Source organism: Saccostrea cucullata, unplaced genomic scaffold (assembly GCF_032062105.1).
Source record: "Saccostrea cucullata isolate Sc308-1 unplaced genomic scaffold, CSIRO_AGI_Scuc_v1 ctg5574, whole genome shotgun sequence".
Lineage (NCBI taxonomy): Eukaryota > Metazoa > Mollusca > Bivalvia > Ostreida > Ostreidae > Saccostrea > Saccostrea cuccullata.
In genome coordinates, this window is record NW_026918878.1 from 6495 (window position 1) to 24507 (window position 18013).

The window sequence follows — 18013 nt, forward strand, 5'->3', positions numbered from 1 at the left end:
GGATGCTGAGTTTCAATGGCTGACGGAAGATGGAAAGGAAGAGCAAATGCACATGCGTAATGATGTGACTAAATGAAGTCAGTGCATTTGAGTGAGAGTTATCTTCCCTGAACCTTTTATCTCTATTTGTCTCCATAACGGGACTTAACTCATATTGAGTTAAGTCGGATTATGTCGACAAAATAGATTAAGAGTGATTGGCAGTTTTTGTCATGGCTTTATTGATTAATAGTCAAATCAATCATCAATAAATCAATAGTCAAAATCAATCATCAATATACTCAATAGTCAAATCAATACAATAAATACAATGATGTACACAAGGTATCTCTACAATGATGTACATAAAGTATCAATTCAATGATGTACGCAAAGTGTATATTGAACAATTAATACACAATGGGTACAATGATATTCAATGATAAACAATGATATTCAATCAATGATGTACGCAAAGTGTACACATGTATTTACACAATGGGTACAATGATATTCAATGATATGCAATGTTATGCAATAATATGCGATGATATTCAATGATATACAATGATATTCAATGATAAATGAATTGCAATGATCAGGTAGCAATGTATTACAAATACAATGGTCTACGTCGACTTTATCAATAGTATATGACGTAGAATCAATAGCAATGGCACAATGACGGAAGCTCAATTATTGGCCACTGGACCTGGAAGATAACAGGATCAGCAGCGAGCTTCTAGCAAAATTCGGCCATATGTCTTCACATGGGAGCTAATAAAGCGCGGCATGTGAAGACATCCGCCACATGCGGCAAATTTTGCCCATGCCATGACAAAACTGCTATATTTATTACCATTATGTAAAATTAATTACTGCTTGATATATATGCAGTATACTGTAGAACTAGGGAAATTTTTTATGAAGATCAATAATATATGTAATGATAAATAACTTTTCAATAGATCAATAGTTGCAAAGATCAATAATATATGTAATGATCAATAACTGTTCAAAAGTTCAATAGAACAATAGTTGCAAAGATCAATAATATATGCAATGCTCAATAACTAAATGGAAATGGTAGGTAGCACTGAAAATTTTGACAAATTATTTTTATTATGTCACACTGAATGGTATAGAGAATAATTGTAGAGTGTGGTATATGGGAAAGGTGAACACCCTCTGGATACAATTTTGGTGAGCCCTGTTGAATATTGAGGAAGTGACTATACCCCCACCTCTTGTGTCAATGAACCAATATATGAGCTATTTATCCTAATGCAAACCTTGTGTGACAACATGGGCCTGAAATAATTTCTTGGCAGCATTTGTGACCCAATAAATTTTAACCTTGGTATTAAACATAATTGAAAACAAGACAGTCAATTTCATAAACTTTTGTAGATGGCGAAGGGACATGGAACCAATACTATTACCCCCAATGTATCATTATGACATGTGGGATGTTGTGTTATGACACCAGAGTTCAAATATTTGAATGGTGGGACCCTTTTCCAGGTGATTCCTTGTTGACCAAACCATCTGATATGGATGTTGTATTGTTTTAAGTCCGATTCGCATAATCTAAATTGATGAATGTGTGGGTTTTTTTTTTTTTTTTTTTTTTTTTGCATAATACTCATAAAGATGATGCAATAACACATACAATGACAGAATTAAGTGCCTGCAAACTTAGAATAAATTTAAAAACAGTAAAAGGTGTTGTCAAGTGAGACTGTGTCTGACTAAAATTGAATGAAAGTCTGAAATGCATGGACTTCCATCTCCCTTTAATATTTATATAATCTTCAGACAAGCCTTATAAATTCAATGTGTAGCACCCCCAATTCTAAGAGTATTACCCTTAAATGTTTTAGTGTCAACGCCAAGAAATAAAATAAATTTCTGTAGCATTAAAGTAATGGAATGATAAGAAGGCTTCACGCCAAATAATCAAAAACTGAACATGGAAAGTAGGGTCTAATTGACAAATACCTGTGAAGTATTTTAAATAATGAAGATGTTTCTTGATTTGACAAAATGTGGAAGATATATATACATGTATAATTATGCTTTTGCATTTTTATTATTATATTTATTTGACTATTTATTTTAATTAGATCTATTTAATCTATTTATTAATTATTTATTTATTTATATCTAATTAGCCATTTGTCTATTATTATATTATAAACATAACGTTTTTTTTTTTTTTTTTTTTAAATTATGGGTTAAAGCTGCATTGTGAAATCTTCAGCTACATGCCACACTTTCTGATAAAACTTTACTGTTTAACAAAATTAAATTACTAATGCCACAGCATTGAACGATACTGCATTTGAAAATGCCAATAATCAGCCAAACAAATTTTCACTCTTTACAAAATGCTCTGGGGTGAATATGTTTTGGCATAATTATATGTTGTTACTCGTACGAAAATTAATTCCGCCATTTCACTTGTATCTTGTATATTATTTTTTGTATATATTGTACATATATTGTTGAACCTCATGTAGCATTTATACGGTTTGAGTGAATAACTTGAACTTGAACTTCCAATTTTTAACTAGAACAAGAAATGTTAAATTAGTAGTTGGGCCTTCAATTTTAACCTGAATTAATTGAGATTTATATTTCCTGACAAGTTTGTAAGTGTTTAGGTACATGTAGTTTCTAACACACTAGGGAATCCTTAAAACTTATTTATTCATTTATCTATTTTATGTTAAATGCCTACAAATTTTAAACTGATTTCATTGGAATTTTTTATTTCCTGAATTTATTTTTGTTCCTGTCCTGGTTAAATGTATTATAATATGTTATTATTTTTGTCTATCTGCAGTTGTTATTTACTATTCAGAAAAAATATTTAAATTACGTATTGTGACATATCTGAACAATGACAAAATAGAGAGGTTTTGTAAACAATGCGATAAGATCCCTTTATCCCATTACAGTGTGTACGTCAATCCCGTGCATCTAATCCTCCATATTTGTGTCCATTTGTATGTGTATCAATTATCGGTAATCTAAAACCAGGGATTGAAAACTGGATTAATTGAAATTTTTATTTCCTGACAAGTTTGTTAGTGTTTAGGTACATGTAGTTTCTAATACACTAAGGAATCCTTGAAACTTATTCATTTGTTTATCTATTTTTATAATACAATGTGTGGCCTACGATTTTAAACTGTTTTAATTGCAATTTTTTTATTTTCTGACAATTTTGTTAAAATGTTTAGGTAGTTTCTCAGACTCTACGGAATCCATGGAATTTATTTATTTATTCTAAATAAGTGGGTGGGCTTTCCATCTTAATCTGCGTTAACTGGAATTCCTATTTCCTGACAAGTTTGTTGAAATGTCATCGTTTCCCACATTATTTATTTATTATTTTTTATATCATTAATTCATTAATTTTATTTTATTTATTTATTATTTTATTTATTTAGTTATTTATTTATTTTTGTAACCTATTGACTGACAATCCAATGGAGTTTATAGATGTAAATTTTTCCTAAAGTAAGACATCGTCGTTGAACACCCAAGGAGCATGCACTTACAAATGTTGGACACTGAATATTTTGCTCAAGGAAATTATTCCATTTTCCTAGTAACTTTTAAGGATCGTAAAATAACATTTCATGCATTATATTATGCAAATTTGTCATCATAAAATACTTTACTTTTCACTATAAACATTTCAATTCCTATAGTTGCCAAATGAAATTGTATTAAACACAGACATCACAATATACACAAACTTTGCTAAACACAATCTTACCATATCTATGGTCTATGAACGTGATCTGTAGATGGTTCCCTTCTCAATCAGTCGTAACTTACCCTCAACTCTCACACATCTGTGACTCTTTCTTCAAAGATATTTCTCAACCAGTGTACAACATTGAGGCACAAACAATGATGGTGGTGATCAATGTGATGTAAATGCAAAATAAATAAATAAACATTGAATAAATAGCATATATCAAGACAAGCACAAGTGTTACGACAAGACTGTCAAGAGATCAGCTGATTGATGCACGAAATGATTTAATGAAATGACAAGTAAATATTTTAAAACAGTTAAATTAACAAAGTAATAAATGCCACTTTGGTTGAATTTGCAGAAATTGTCTTTCTTAAGGTACATTCACAGCCAAGTTCCTCGCTGCACTTAAAAATTAAAACAATTTTACCGACACATGAATCCATGATGGATGGAATATTTTGCAGTCCGAACCCGATGATATGTGACACTGATCTATGTCGTGGCGGATCCAAGAGGCACGTGATCACTGCAGGATGGCTATTGGTAATGTCCAATGTATGTGGGCACCATTTGTAAACGCTGGTTTTTATAACAACGAAAAGTTGGTCTCGATTTCACCAATGTATTAATACACTGAGGTCTTGTTCTCAAACAAGAGTTCATCTACTGCGGTGGTTGCTGGACGCATGGTTAATATCGTCGTTGGGGATGTTGATACTTTAGATATGCTATGATAAATTCGCACGTCGGGTGATATGGATGGGCCGTTAGTCCAGGATCTATTTGCCCTGATTATGTTCATATTTCCGACGTTGGATGGTCAAAGGAATGCAAGATGAAGATGAATATTGTTGAGACTAAACTCGATGCTGAGTTTCAATGGCTGACGGAAGATGGAAAGGAAGAGCAAATGCACATGCGTAATGATGTGACTAAATGAAGTCAGTGCATTTGAGTGAGAGTTATCTTCCCTGAACCTTTTATCTCTATTTGTCTCCATAACGGGACTTAACTCATATTGAGTTAAGTCGGATTATTGTTTTAGTATTTTATTAACTCTGTGCCATTTTCTTCCGCATTTCAATATCTTTTTTTCTCTATTTTGAGTATTTGATAAATATCTTTCTTCCGTAAGTTATAATTCCTTACCAGCATGGATGTCAGATATAAAGGATAACTTTTTTTTATCAGTTTCTTACCTTGATTTTCTTTCGATAAACTTCTCTACAAGCATTGGTCCTTTCTCTGTTCTGATTTTCTTATCTGGTTGGATGGACGCCAAACATTTAATATGTTGTTTTTTAACGCTTTTGCTTTTTCTTCCTTTTTTATAAATCCTAATTTTTCAGTTGTTCACCTTTCATTGATTTTCTATGCAAGTCAATAATTCGTTTTAAATGGTATTCTTCTTTGATTTTTCAGTTATTTAAAATCTCACACGACTGCTATAAAATTCGTATATAGAGATTTTTTTAAAAATTGAAATATTAAAAATGTTTTGCAATAAAATACGAGCACTTTTAAAAATTCCATTTCACTTACTTGGAAAACATTAAATTTCCACACAGATAAATTCCGGAAATGAAAAAAAATATGTATGTCTGAAATGAAAAGAAAAAAAAAATGCGGAAATGAATTTAAAAAATATCGGAAATGCTATGCATATTTCCGGAAATGAAATGCGTTCTAATTACATGTAGTACTTCATTTTTTTAATTTGTAAAAGGTCGAAGATAACAAAACGATGTACATATTATTAATACTTTTCTGCATGACATACATTTCTGTCCATCTTCCATCCTCCTTCTTTCTGAACAAAGAATGTTTATTTGCCACAAATTATGTACTTAGAAAAAGTGTGAAATTCTGCTGGAGTATTTACAATTTATGAAATATAAAAACATAGATTATATCAATGATGAATTTATGTGCAGCATATGCTTTTCTCTGTATAATTATAAGAAAACAAACAGGGGTTGGTTTTAGTTACAAAGAAAAATTCGGAATTTTTAACTTTCCATGAACGATCAAATTCAACGATACTTATATTCAATACTTTTTTCAGCTAAGATCCCCATTTTCATAAATTCCTCATTAGTAATCAAGTGCTTAATATTAAAAATAATTCATTAATTAACATTCACCAAATCATTGTCAGCTTAAATTGGTATTTCTTGTATGGACGATGATGGACATGCTGATTACTGCTACTAATTACACGAAGTAAGCCTTGGCATATAGTTTGTGGTGACACGGAAATTGTCCGTGTTGGTTTTAGATTTTATGTTCTGTTTTTATACCTGTACTGGGGTGACTGGAAAAACCCGAAACCCCCCGATTTTTGGAGAATACCCATACAGGAGGGGTGAAACCCCAATAAAGTGGTGGAAATCCCATAAAATTGAACGTAATGGGGTACAATAAGGCCTAAGGTAATGTTTAATTGAATGATATTGACATCCGTAAATTTTTATAGCCAATTTTACCTCAGGTAGCTAAACACAGTTTCGTATAAAATCCAGGGGGTTTTTCCCAGAGAGAAGCATGCTGGGTAGGGATTTTCCTGCTATTTATAGGAGTCTAGATGAAAACTGCATCTTTTTTGTTTTTATTCGCATAAAGTAGAGTCTTATCTTAATATTTAAAGAAAAAAATGTGCATTCATTTTTAGAAAAAAAAAATTGTGAGACTTTTTAATAGGGGGAGATAACTCCCAAAACATCCAGTTTTCACATGTGCAGAATTGCATGAGTCAATTAGCAGGTAATGTAGCTCTTTCAAGAGGTGGAAAATGTACCCTGAAAGCACACTAAAAGAAAACCTTAAGACTTGTTCTGTGAAATGCATGCAACTTATTTTGTCTGATTTTTTCTGTTTTTGTTGAGCAGGGGGGTTAAAAATGCATAGGTGCACTGAAAATGGATGCATAAACAACCCAATATCCCCCATATTTCAGGTGTCAAATACCCCCTAGTAGTAATTGATGAATGTATTATAGTTGAATATTTACAAAATTCACAATTTTATCTTTCCATTGATATGCAGAAGTCTATGTAACAAGCCTCCATTTTATTTTTTTATAGGGGTCAGTTTTGCTTGTCCCTCACCAAGTAACGTCCTGATAACGTTATACATAAAACTGTGTTTTGCACCCTTAAGGAGTAGCATTTGATGACATTTCCCACATTTATTTGCCTGTAAGTTCATAGAAAATTGCTTTATCTGTTTTAATTTATGTAGTAAACCATACAATATAATCTCAGGTTGACACTGTGTAAGGCATAATGCCTATTAGATACATGTTCCATAGAATTTATACATATGACAAGGATTCAGGGGCTAAAGTTGTTATTTTACATTATGACGCAACTGCATTGTGACATCAAAGTGTGACGTCATGTCAAAAATGGAAGCTTCGCAAGGTCATGACCTTCAATTTAATTGATCGCAAATGAGAATATGTATCTTCTGTATAGATATGCATGTGACATAGACCTATTGAGTATCTAGTTAGGGTGACACCGTCCAGATTTTTTAGGCAATCTTCTGATTTAAGACAGTCACTATTTCCAATGAGACCCCCCCCCCCCCTTGTTTATACAGAAACTAGCAATATCTGTAAAAATTGTTTGGCACCTTTTCAAAAAAATTATAATGTAACATTTTATTGATATTCAAATACTGTATATTTCATACTTTGTGTTTTTTAAATTGAAGAAAAATAAAATTATTGTGTGAGCTGATTCGGTTAGGTTTGAATTTCTCTTCGAAGGCCTGTTTTATGCGTCGACTAATGTCGTAGACATGTAATACTAAATTTACAATAACTTGCCCATTTCTGGACCAAATTCAACAATTTATGCACCAAAATGTTTGGAATTCTGTCCTCTTTGCACCTAAATACAAAAAAGTGAATTGCAAAAAAATTTTATTTCCTTTAAGGTAGCTAAACACAGTTTCGTATAAAATCCAGGGGGTTTTTCCCAGAGAGAAGCATGCTGGGTAGGGATTTTCCTGCTATTTATAGGAGTCTAGATGAAAACTGCATCTTTTTTGTTTTTATTCGCATAAAGTAGAGTCTTATCTTAATATTTAAAGAAAAAAATGTGCATTCATTTTTAGAAAAAAAAAATTGTGAGACTTTTTAATAGGGGGAGATAACTCCCAAAACATCCAGTTTTCACATGTGCAGAATTGCATGAGTCAATTAGCAGGTAATGTAGCTCTTTCAAGAGGTGGAAAATGTACCCTGAAAGCACACTAAAAGAAAACCTTAAGACTTGTTCTGTGAAATGCATGCAACTTATTTTGTCTGATTTTTTCTGTTTTTGTTGAGCAGGGGGGTTAAAAATGCATAGGTGCACTGAAAATGGATGCATAAACAACCCAATATCCCCCATATTTCAGGTGTCAAATACCCCCTAGTAGTAATTGATGAATGTATTATAGTTGAATATTTACAAAATTCACAATTTTATCTTTCCATTGATATGCAGAAGTCTATGTAACAAGCCTCCATTTTATTTTTTTATAGGGGTCAGTTTTGCTTGTCCCTCACCAAGTAACGTCCTGATAACGTTATACATAAAACTGTGTTTTGCACCCTTAAGGAGTAGCATTTGATGACATTTCCCACATTTATTTGCCTGTAAGTTCATAGAAAATTGCTTTATCTGTTTTAATTTATGTAGTAAACCATACAATATAATCTCAGGTTGACACTGTGTAAGGCATAATGCCTATTAGATACATGTTCCATAGAATTTATACATATGACAAGGATTCAGGGGCTAAAGTTGTTATTTTACATTATGACGCAACTGCATTGTGACATCAAAGTGTGACGTCATGTCAAAAATGGAAGCTTCGCAAGGTCATGACCTTCAATTTAATTGATCGCAAATGAGAATATGTATCTTCTGTATAGATATGCATGTGACATAGACCTATTGAGTATCTAGTTAGGGTGACACCGTCCAGATTTTTTAGGCAATCTTCTGATTTAAGACAGTCACTATTTCCAATTAGACCCCCCCCCCCCCCCTTGTTTATACAGAAACTAGCAATATCTGTAAAAATTGTTTGGCAGCTTTTCAAAAAAATTATAATGTAACATTTTATTGATATTCAAATACTGTATATTTCATACTTTGTGTTTTTTAAATTGAAGAAAAATAAAATTATTGTGTGAGCTGATTCGGTTAGGTTTGAATTTCTCTTCGAAGACCTGTTTTATGCGTCGACTAATGTCGTAGACATGTAATACTAAATTTACAATAACTTGCCCATTTCTGGACCAAATTCAACAATTTATGCACCAAAATGTTTGGAATTCTGTCCTCTTTGCACCTAAATACAAAAAAGTGAATTGCAAAAAAATTTTATTTCCTTTAAGGTAGCTAAACACAGTTTCGTATAAAATCCAGGGGGTTTTTCCCAGAGAGAAGCATGCTGGGTAGGGATTTTCCTGCTATTTATAGGAGTCTAGATGAAAACTGCATCTTTTTTGTTTTTATTCGCATAAAGTAGAGTCTTATCTTAATATTTAAAGAAAAAAATGTGCATTCATTTTTAGAAAAAAAAAATTGTGAGACTTTTTAATAGGGGGAGATAACTCCCAAAACATCCAGTTTTCACATGTGCAGAATTGCATGAGTCAATTAGCAGGTAATGTAGCTCTTTCAAGAGGTGGAAAATGTACCCTGAAAGCACACTAAAAGAAAACCTTAAGACTTGTTCTGTGAAATGCATGCAACTTATTTTGTCTGATTTTTTCTGTTTTTGTTGAGCAGGGGGGTTAAAAATGCATAGGTGCACTGAAAATGGATGCATAAACAACCCAATATCCCCCATATTTCAGGTGTCAAATACCCCCTAGTAGTAATTGATGAATGTATTATAGTTGAATATTTACAAAATTCACAATTTTATCTTTCCATTGATATGCAGAAGTCTATGTAACAAGCCTCCATTTTATTTTTTTATAGGGGTCAGTTTTGCTTGTCCCTCACCAAGTAACGTCCTGATAACGTTATACATAAAACTGTGTTTTGCACCCTTAAGGAGTAGCATTTGATGACATTTCCCACATTTATTTGCCTGTAAGTTCATAGAAAATTGCTTTATCTGTTTTAATTTATGTAGTAAACCATACAATATAATCTCAGGTTGACACTGTGTAAGGCATAATGCCTATTAGATACATGTTCCATAGAATTTATACATATGACAAGGATTCAGGGGCTAAAGTTGTTATTTTACATTATGACGCAACTGCATTGTGACATCAAAGTGTGACGTCATGTCAAAAATGGAAGCTTCGCAAGGTCATGACCTTCAATTTAATTGATCGCAAATGAGAATATGTATCTTCTGTATAGATATGCATGTGACATAGACCTATTGAGTATCTAGTTAGGGTGACACCGTCCAGATTTTTTAGGCAATCTTCTGATTTAAGACAGTCACTATTTCCAATGAGCCTCCCCCCCCCCCCTTGTTTATACAGAAACTAGCAATATCTGTAAAAATTGTTTGGCACCTTTTCAAAAAAATTATAATGTAACATTTTATTGATATTCAAATACTGTATATTTCATACTTTGTGTTTTTTAAATTGAAGAAAAATAAAATTATTGTGTGAGCTGATTCGGTTAGGTTTGAATTTCTCTTCGAAGACCTGTTTTATGCGTCGACTAATGTCGTAGACATGTAATACTAAATTTACAATAACTTGCCCATTTCTGGACCAAATTCAACAATTTATGCACCAAAATGTTTGGAATTCTGTCCTCTTTGCACCTAAATACAAAAAAGTGAATTGCAAAAAAATTTTATTTCCTTTAAGGTAGCTAAACACAGTTTCGTATAAAATCCAGGGGGTTTTTCCCAGAGAGAAGCATGCTGGGTAGGGATTTTCCTGCTATTTATAGGAGTCTAGATGAAAACTGCATCTTTTTTGTTTTTATTCGCATAAAGTAGAGTCTTATCTTAATATTTAAAGAAAAAAATGTGCATTCATTTTTAGAAAAAAAAAATTGTGAGACTTTTTAATAGGGGGAGATAACTCCCAAAACATCCAGTTTTCACATGTGCAGAATTGCATGAGTCAATTAGCAGGTAATGTAGCTCTTTCAAGAGGTGGAAAATGTACCCTGAAAGCACACTAAAAGAAAACCTTAAGACTTGTTCTGTGAAATGCATGCAACTTATTTTGTCTGATTTTTTCTGTTTTTGTTGAGCAGGGGGGTTAAAAATGCATAGGTGCACTGAAAATGGATGCATAAACAACCCAATATCCCCCATATTTCAGGTGTCAAATACCCCCTAGTAGTAATTGATGAATGTATTATAGTTGAATATTTACAAAATTCACAATTTTATCTTTCCATTGATATGCAGAAGTCTATGTAACAAGCCTCCATTTTATTTTTTTATAGGGGTCAGTTTTGCTTGTCCCTCACCAAGTAACGTCCTGATAACGTTATACATAAAACTGTGTTTTGCACCCTCAGAATCGACGGAAATCGGCCGACATTACGAGTTTACCGTACACCACGCCCGATCTAAATTCGAAGCGTGCTGTTTGTCAATATAATTGTATAGATAATATTGAAATAATTCATAATAATTTCCACAATTATATTTGTTTTACAATGATAATAGTAAAATATGAATTATGTAATAAGTATTTAACAAAAAATGTAAGGACGTTAGCCATTAAGAAAATATGAATTTGTGTATTAATTATTATTCATATTATCCCAATGTTACCAGCTCTAGCCACGTGGAGGCCTCCTTTTTGTAGAGCCATAATTAAAAAAAAAATCATTTTGGATATTTAAGAGAAAATATGAATTTATAGATATGAAAATATCCAAAAGCTTCGAAGCAACATTAACCAAAAAAAAATAGTAAAGATAATTCATTACTTATTTGTTACAAAGAGAACAAAAAAAAAAAATAAATAAAATTCAAAATATGAAAAAACTGAATTTATTTTTGAGATTTTTGACAAATTCTGAATGTAGGGATATAAAAATTTGAAATTCAAAGGTTCAAAGCAACAGTAATAATTAAAAATAAAAATAATAATTACTTATATGTTAAAAATACAACAAAAAATAAATCAAAGTCAAAAGATGAAAAATATACTGAAACCTGAAATAAATAGTAAATTAAAATAACATATCAATTTTAAATATATAGATATTTTATTTCAAAGTAACTTTTTTATGTTCTTTTCTTAGCAAAAAAATTATTTTACATCAGTTGTTTACATTTTGAATTGTCTTTAAAGCACAACAAATATGAAATAAAAGAAAAAAAAGAAGAAAAAAATCACACAACAAAATAAAAGAACTGAAGTTTTGATGGAATTTTAACTATGAAAAATGTCTGTCTGAACTGGTTGAAAGATGAAATTATTTGATCATCTCCAAGCACATGTATTTTATGTAATTTTACATTTCACTGCAAGCTGAATCTGTCGACTAAAAATTTCCATTGCCTCTCTGTTCAAACTTATCCCATTGACATGCCAAATGTTTTTATTCGAATTCATTAAACCCCTACATCTCCAAAATATCACATTCTGAGAATTTCCATATTTCCTCCGGAGTGTGTTATTTATATCAAAAACCGTAGAATTGTACTTTCCTGGATCCATAGTACCACAAATCATTTGCCTAAACAGACTTCCAATAAATATTTTTTGAACCGAATCATTTCTTAACAGTTTTTCAATAATGTTTTGGATTCCTATTACATTATCAAAAATATAAAGCATAATACAAATTAACTTAATTTTTCTTAAAATTGTATTTAAATTTTTTTTAAAAGAAATATCTTTTTTTCAAACATCAGTAAAAAGTTTTGCTTATAAATTTAAAATATATTTAAGTATTTGTTTTCATAGTAAATTATTTGTTTAAATTAAAAATTCTACTATATAAGAGAGAGAGAGAGAGAGAGAGAGAGAGAGAGAGAGAGAGAGAAAGAGAGAGAGAGAGGTTCCTATCTTGTATCTGTCAGGTGGGCTTCAGCCCCCTTGTACATGTAAGTCCCTGTCTTGTATCTGGCAGGTTGGCTTCAGCTCCCTTATGTGTTCCTGGTATGCGCCCAGGTTATCCCCGCAGTTCCTTGGCATGTCCATGACATGACACTAACTTACCCCTATTTCTGATATATAAAGAGTTGCATTTTTGAATTGTTTCACACAGGTTTTTCTCCTCTGAATGGTCTCCATTTGGGTAAGATAGTTTAATCTGACTTAAGACTAGTGCTCCTCAGTGCTGTTATATTTGAACTAAATAGAATAGTGCTTTTGTTTAATTATTACTACAAAATTCCAGTAGGCTTTAAAAAGGGTATCGTTGAAATAGTTTTGAGTTCAATAGTTCCTAAAGAGTTTCTAAGGCTCAAAATAGTTAGATAATGTCTGCAGCTGTCTGTGACTATCCATGTGGCATTTGCCACGATAACTGTGATGGTTATAAAGATGTAGGTTGTGACAATTGTGAAAGATGGTTTCACCAAAGTTGTGAGGGATTGTCTAAATCTGATTTTATTTATTTGCAAAAATGCACCTTGCCCTACATTTGTTCCAAATGTTGTGTAAATGAATGGGGTTTTTTTGATTATGATGAGTCTCTTAAACGGTTAGAATCTGCCATTCGATCTGGCTGCTTTGAGATGGGGGTTAGGATGGAATCAATCTTTATGCGTGCACAACCGAAACGTTTGCCATCTGCACAAGCTACAAAATTTGATAAATCTATGAGGGTAGATCATGTGGCTAATCATTTGTTAGGGAAGTCAGATTATGTGCCTGTGTCAGTTAGGGGAAATGGTAATTGTTTATTTAATGCTATTTCCATGGCTATTCAGGGGGATGAAAATCTTGCATCTGAAATCAGGGTTAGGACTTGTCTAGAAATGTTTTACCATAGAGATTATTATATAAGCATTCACAAGAGTGATAAGTTGTCAGATGTAGCTCCTAAGTATGAGGAGTCACTTAGGGATGTGGTAGAAATTACCAATTTTCAAGTGCATGGTCTATGCATGTAGCTGCGTCAGTTACATCTAGGTGTATTCAGTCCTTCTTTCCATCTGCAAATGGTCTTTTTGACCCATCAGTTTCCATTTTAAACTGTGAATTTCATCCCCGGGCCCTCAAAAGCAAGCACAAAAGCCAACAATGAATAAAATATGAATGCTGGAAATATGCCCCACGCACTTGGCACCACTTGGTGGTGCCACTACAGCCCCATTCTGAGACTGGCAAATGATAGTCTTAGGCCCCCTGTACCTTGCCCCAATAATCATTTGATGAACACTTCAAGGATAAGGCGTAGAATACTTGCCCTTTTTCCGTTTCCCAATGAACAATGACGAAAAACCTCAAAGTTCAGGTTAGCTAACTGGACCCTTCCGGTCCCTAGGACCCTGCAGAAATCTGTCAAGGGATACCCCCTAAGGCCCCCTAACTACCCCCAGTGTTAGTTTGCTCAGGAGGCCGACAATGAATAAAATATGAATGCTGGAAATATGCCCCATGCACTTGGCACCACTTGGTGGTGCCACTACAGCCCCATTCTGAGACTGGCAAATGATAGTCCTAGGCCCCCTGTACCTTGCCCCAATAATCATTTGATGAACACTTCAAGGATAAGGCGTATAATAGTTGCCCTTTTTCCGTTTCCCAATGAACAATGACGAAAAACCTCAAAGTTTAGGTTAGCGAACTGGACCCTTCCGGTCCCTAGGACCCTGCAGAAATCTGTCACGGGATACCCCTTAAGGCCCCATAACTACCCCCAGTGTTAGTTTGCTCAGGAGGCCAACAATGAATAAAATATGAATGCTGGAAATATGCCCCACGCACTTGGCACCACTTGGTGGTGCCACTACAGCCCCATTCTGAGACTGGCAAATGATAGTCCTAGGCCCCCTCTACCTTGCCCCAATAATCATTTGATGAACACTTCAAGGATAAGGCGTATAATAGTTGCCCTTTTCCCGTTTCCCAATGAACAATGATGAAAAACCTCAAAGTTCAGGTTAGCTAACTGGACCCTTCTGGTCCCTAGGACCCTGCAGAAATCTGTCAAGGGATACCCCCTAATGCCCCCTAACTACCCCCAGTGTTAGTTTGCTCAGGAGGCCAACAATGAATAAAATATGAATGCTGGAAATATGCCCCACGCACTTGGCACCACTTGGTGGTGCCACTACAGCCCCATTCTGAGACTGGCAAATGATAGTCCTAGGCCCCCTCTACCTTGCCCCAATAATCATTTGATGAACACTTCAAGGATAAGGCGTATAATAGTTGCCCTTTTTCCGTTTCCAAATGAACAATGACGAAAAACCTGAAATTTCAGGTTAGCTAACTGGACCCTTCCGGTCCCTAGGACCCTGCAGAAATCTGTCAAGTGATATCCCCTAAGGCCCCCTAACTACCCCCAGTGTTAGTTTGCTCAGGAGGCCAACAATGAATAAAATATGAATGCTGGAAATATGCCCCACGCACTTGGCACCACTTGGTGGTGCCACTACAGCCCAATTCTGAGACTGGCAAATGATAGTCCTAGGCCCCCTGTACCTTGCCCCAATAATCATTTGATGAACACTTCAAGGATAAGGCGTATAATAGTACAATGATGAAAAACCTCAACGTTCAGGTTAGCTAACTAGACCCTTCCTGTAATATAGAAAATGCTTTTGGAACCACTTGGTGGCACCACCACCACTTACCGGTATTACTGATAGTGGTAATTTACAGTCTTATAGATTCATTAAGTTGTCACAGTAATAATGTTCAAAAAATACTTCAACCTAGTTAACACTTGTGCCATATTTCTGTTTACAATCGTTATATATTAATCAAATTTCAGTTTAGCTTATTGGCCCTGTCATATTCTTGTGGTCCCTGAAGGAGTTGAAAAGAAATTCTTCCTGAAGGAGTTAACCATTTCCTAGTGCTTGTTTGTTCAATTGGATAAAAATTATAAAGTTAAAATCAGTGTGGGTGACCAAAACGACAGACGAGCGAGATAGGTTGTACAAAAGATTCAAACTTTACATTCCTCCAGACAAAACGACGCTTACATCAACTGACGGTACTACCACTATAGTTAGACCACGTACCTTAGGTAAAAAGATAGGTCAACAAAAACGTAAAAAAGTGGACAGGACTACAACTTTAAAAAAAATTAAAATACAGTAGATCAGAGGCCAATAATCAGTCTTAAACCAAAAAACAAAACCAAAAATGTTTTTAAGATTTTATTTATTATTTTTTAGAGTAGGGTTAGTATCAGGCAGTATTCCTCCCCCGCCAGACGGGTGTTGACCAGTGAATACTGTTTGGTGTTGTGTTAGGTTAGGACTTAGAATAGGGTTAGTATCAGGCAGTATTCCTCCCCCGCCAGACGGGTGCAGACCAGTGAATACTGTTTGGTGTTGTGTTAGGTTAGGTTAGGTTAGGAATGTTATATTGTTTTTTTAAATGTTGCTAATTAAATTATAAATTCCTTTCTCTAAAATTTTTATTATGTTATTTTATTTTATGTATATAACTTTCATTTGGCTGTAATATTTTTTTATATGAACAAAAGATTGACTAGGAATAATGATCCAGTATTTTGATATATTCAATTCAATTTTACCAGGGTGACCCCCTTGGAAAAAAATGTCCTGGATCCGTGCCTTTTTTCCTTTTTTGTGAAAATTCATATAAATATCAATACAAATATAAAATTTATTCAAATATGTGTGGCAGTTGGCAGTAAGCAGCTGACAGTTGGCAGTAAGCAGTCAGCTGTTGGCAGTAAGCAGTTGGCTGTCGTATATGGCATTCCATACTTGATTAATGGACTGGTTAAATTCATAAAAAAACATTCAATTATAAATTTCACTGTAATGTCTTTCATTATAATAATTACATTAACAGATTCATTCATTAATTGATTAAATTCAATTACATATTATAAATGATTGGAATTTATAAAAATGACTTTATTTCTTGATTAATGGACTAGTTAAATTCTTTTTAAAAAATTCAATTAAACATTGCACTGTAATGTCTTTCAACATGATAAATATTTCATACTTATATATAATACATACTCATATTCTTATATATAAGAATATATTCTTAAGGTTTCCTTACAAATAATTTTTTTTTAAAATTATATTCATACATAATATAATATTCATATTGATCAAGATAGTAATTATTTCCACGGATTACTCGAAACGACATCAGCGATCGCAAATTTAGATCGGGCGTGGTGTGCAGTATATCAAGACAAGAAGAAAACCCGTCGATTCTGAGGTAAAATTGGCTATAAAAATTTACGGATGTCAATATCATTCAATTAAACATCACCTTAGGCCTTATAGTACCCCATTACATTCAATTTTATGGGGTTTCCACCACTTTATTGGGGTTTCACCCCTCCTGTATGGGTATTCTCCAAAAATCGGGGGGTTTCGGGTTTTTCCAGTTACCGCCTGTACTGTATTTCCGGGAAGACTTCACGTTTTGTTTCGGAGGCATATTTGCCCCTTTTATATTGTTTTGAAGGCCCAAAGAGTAAGTTTTTCCTTTGCATATTTGTAATCACATTATAATTATTGCATACGATAAGTCTTAACTGTTGTCTATACTTGATTTTTGCATATTTTTGTTATAAATCCTAAGTGCACAAACGCACATGGCATTGACGTTAGGGAAAATCTGGATATGTATATTTATGTATCGATACTTTATCACTTTACTTTATGAATTATTTGGTTTGTATCAAGTTTGTATTAAGTTGAAAGGTCAAACAATGTAATACAGTATTGAAGCTAGTATTTAGAAAGTCATAAAACAGATTTTTCATGTATTTTTCAAATTTGGCATAATGTATGTCATGGATTGTCATGGTGTTATCTTACGAATTTAATAACTGTTTATAATTGTTTGTTTATGAATTTATTTGTAAGACGGCTGTTTTGTTTTGTAGTCTCTTACCCTCATGACGAGGAGGCCAATAAACATCTTAAACACACTTAAGCTTGTTTGTGCACAGTAAGAGATCTGGACTCATCACCAAACAATGATGACTGACCTGTACACCGAGCTAGCGGAAGCAGGTGAAACATTGGAGTTAAAGAGAAGAAGACACTTAAGAACGCCAGCCCAAGAGGAATATGAACGTAGAGTGGCCAAATTTACGACAGAGTTACACAACATTAAGGATG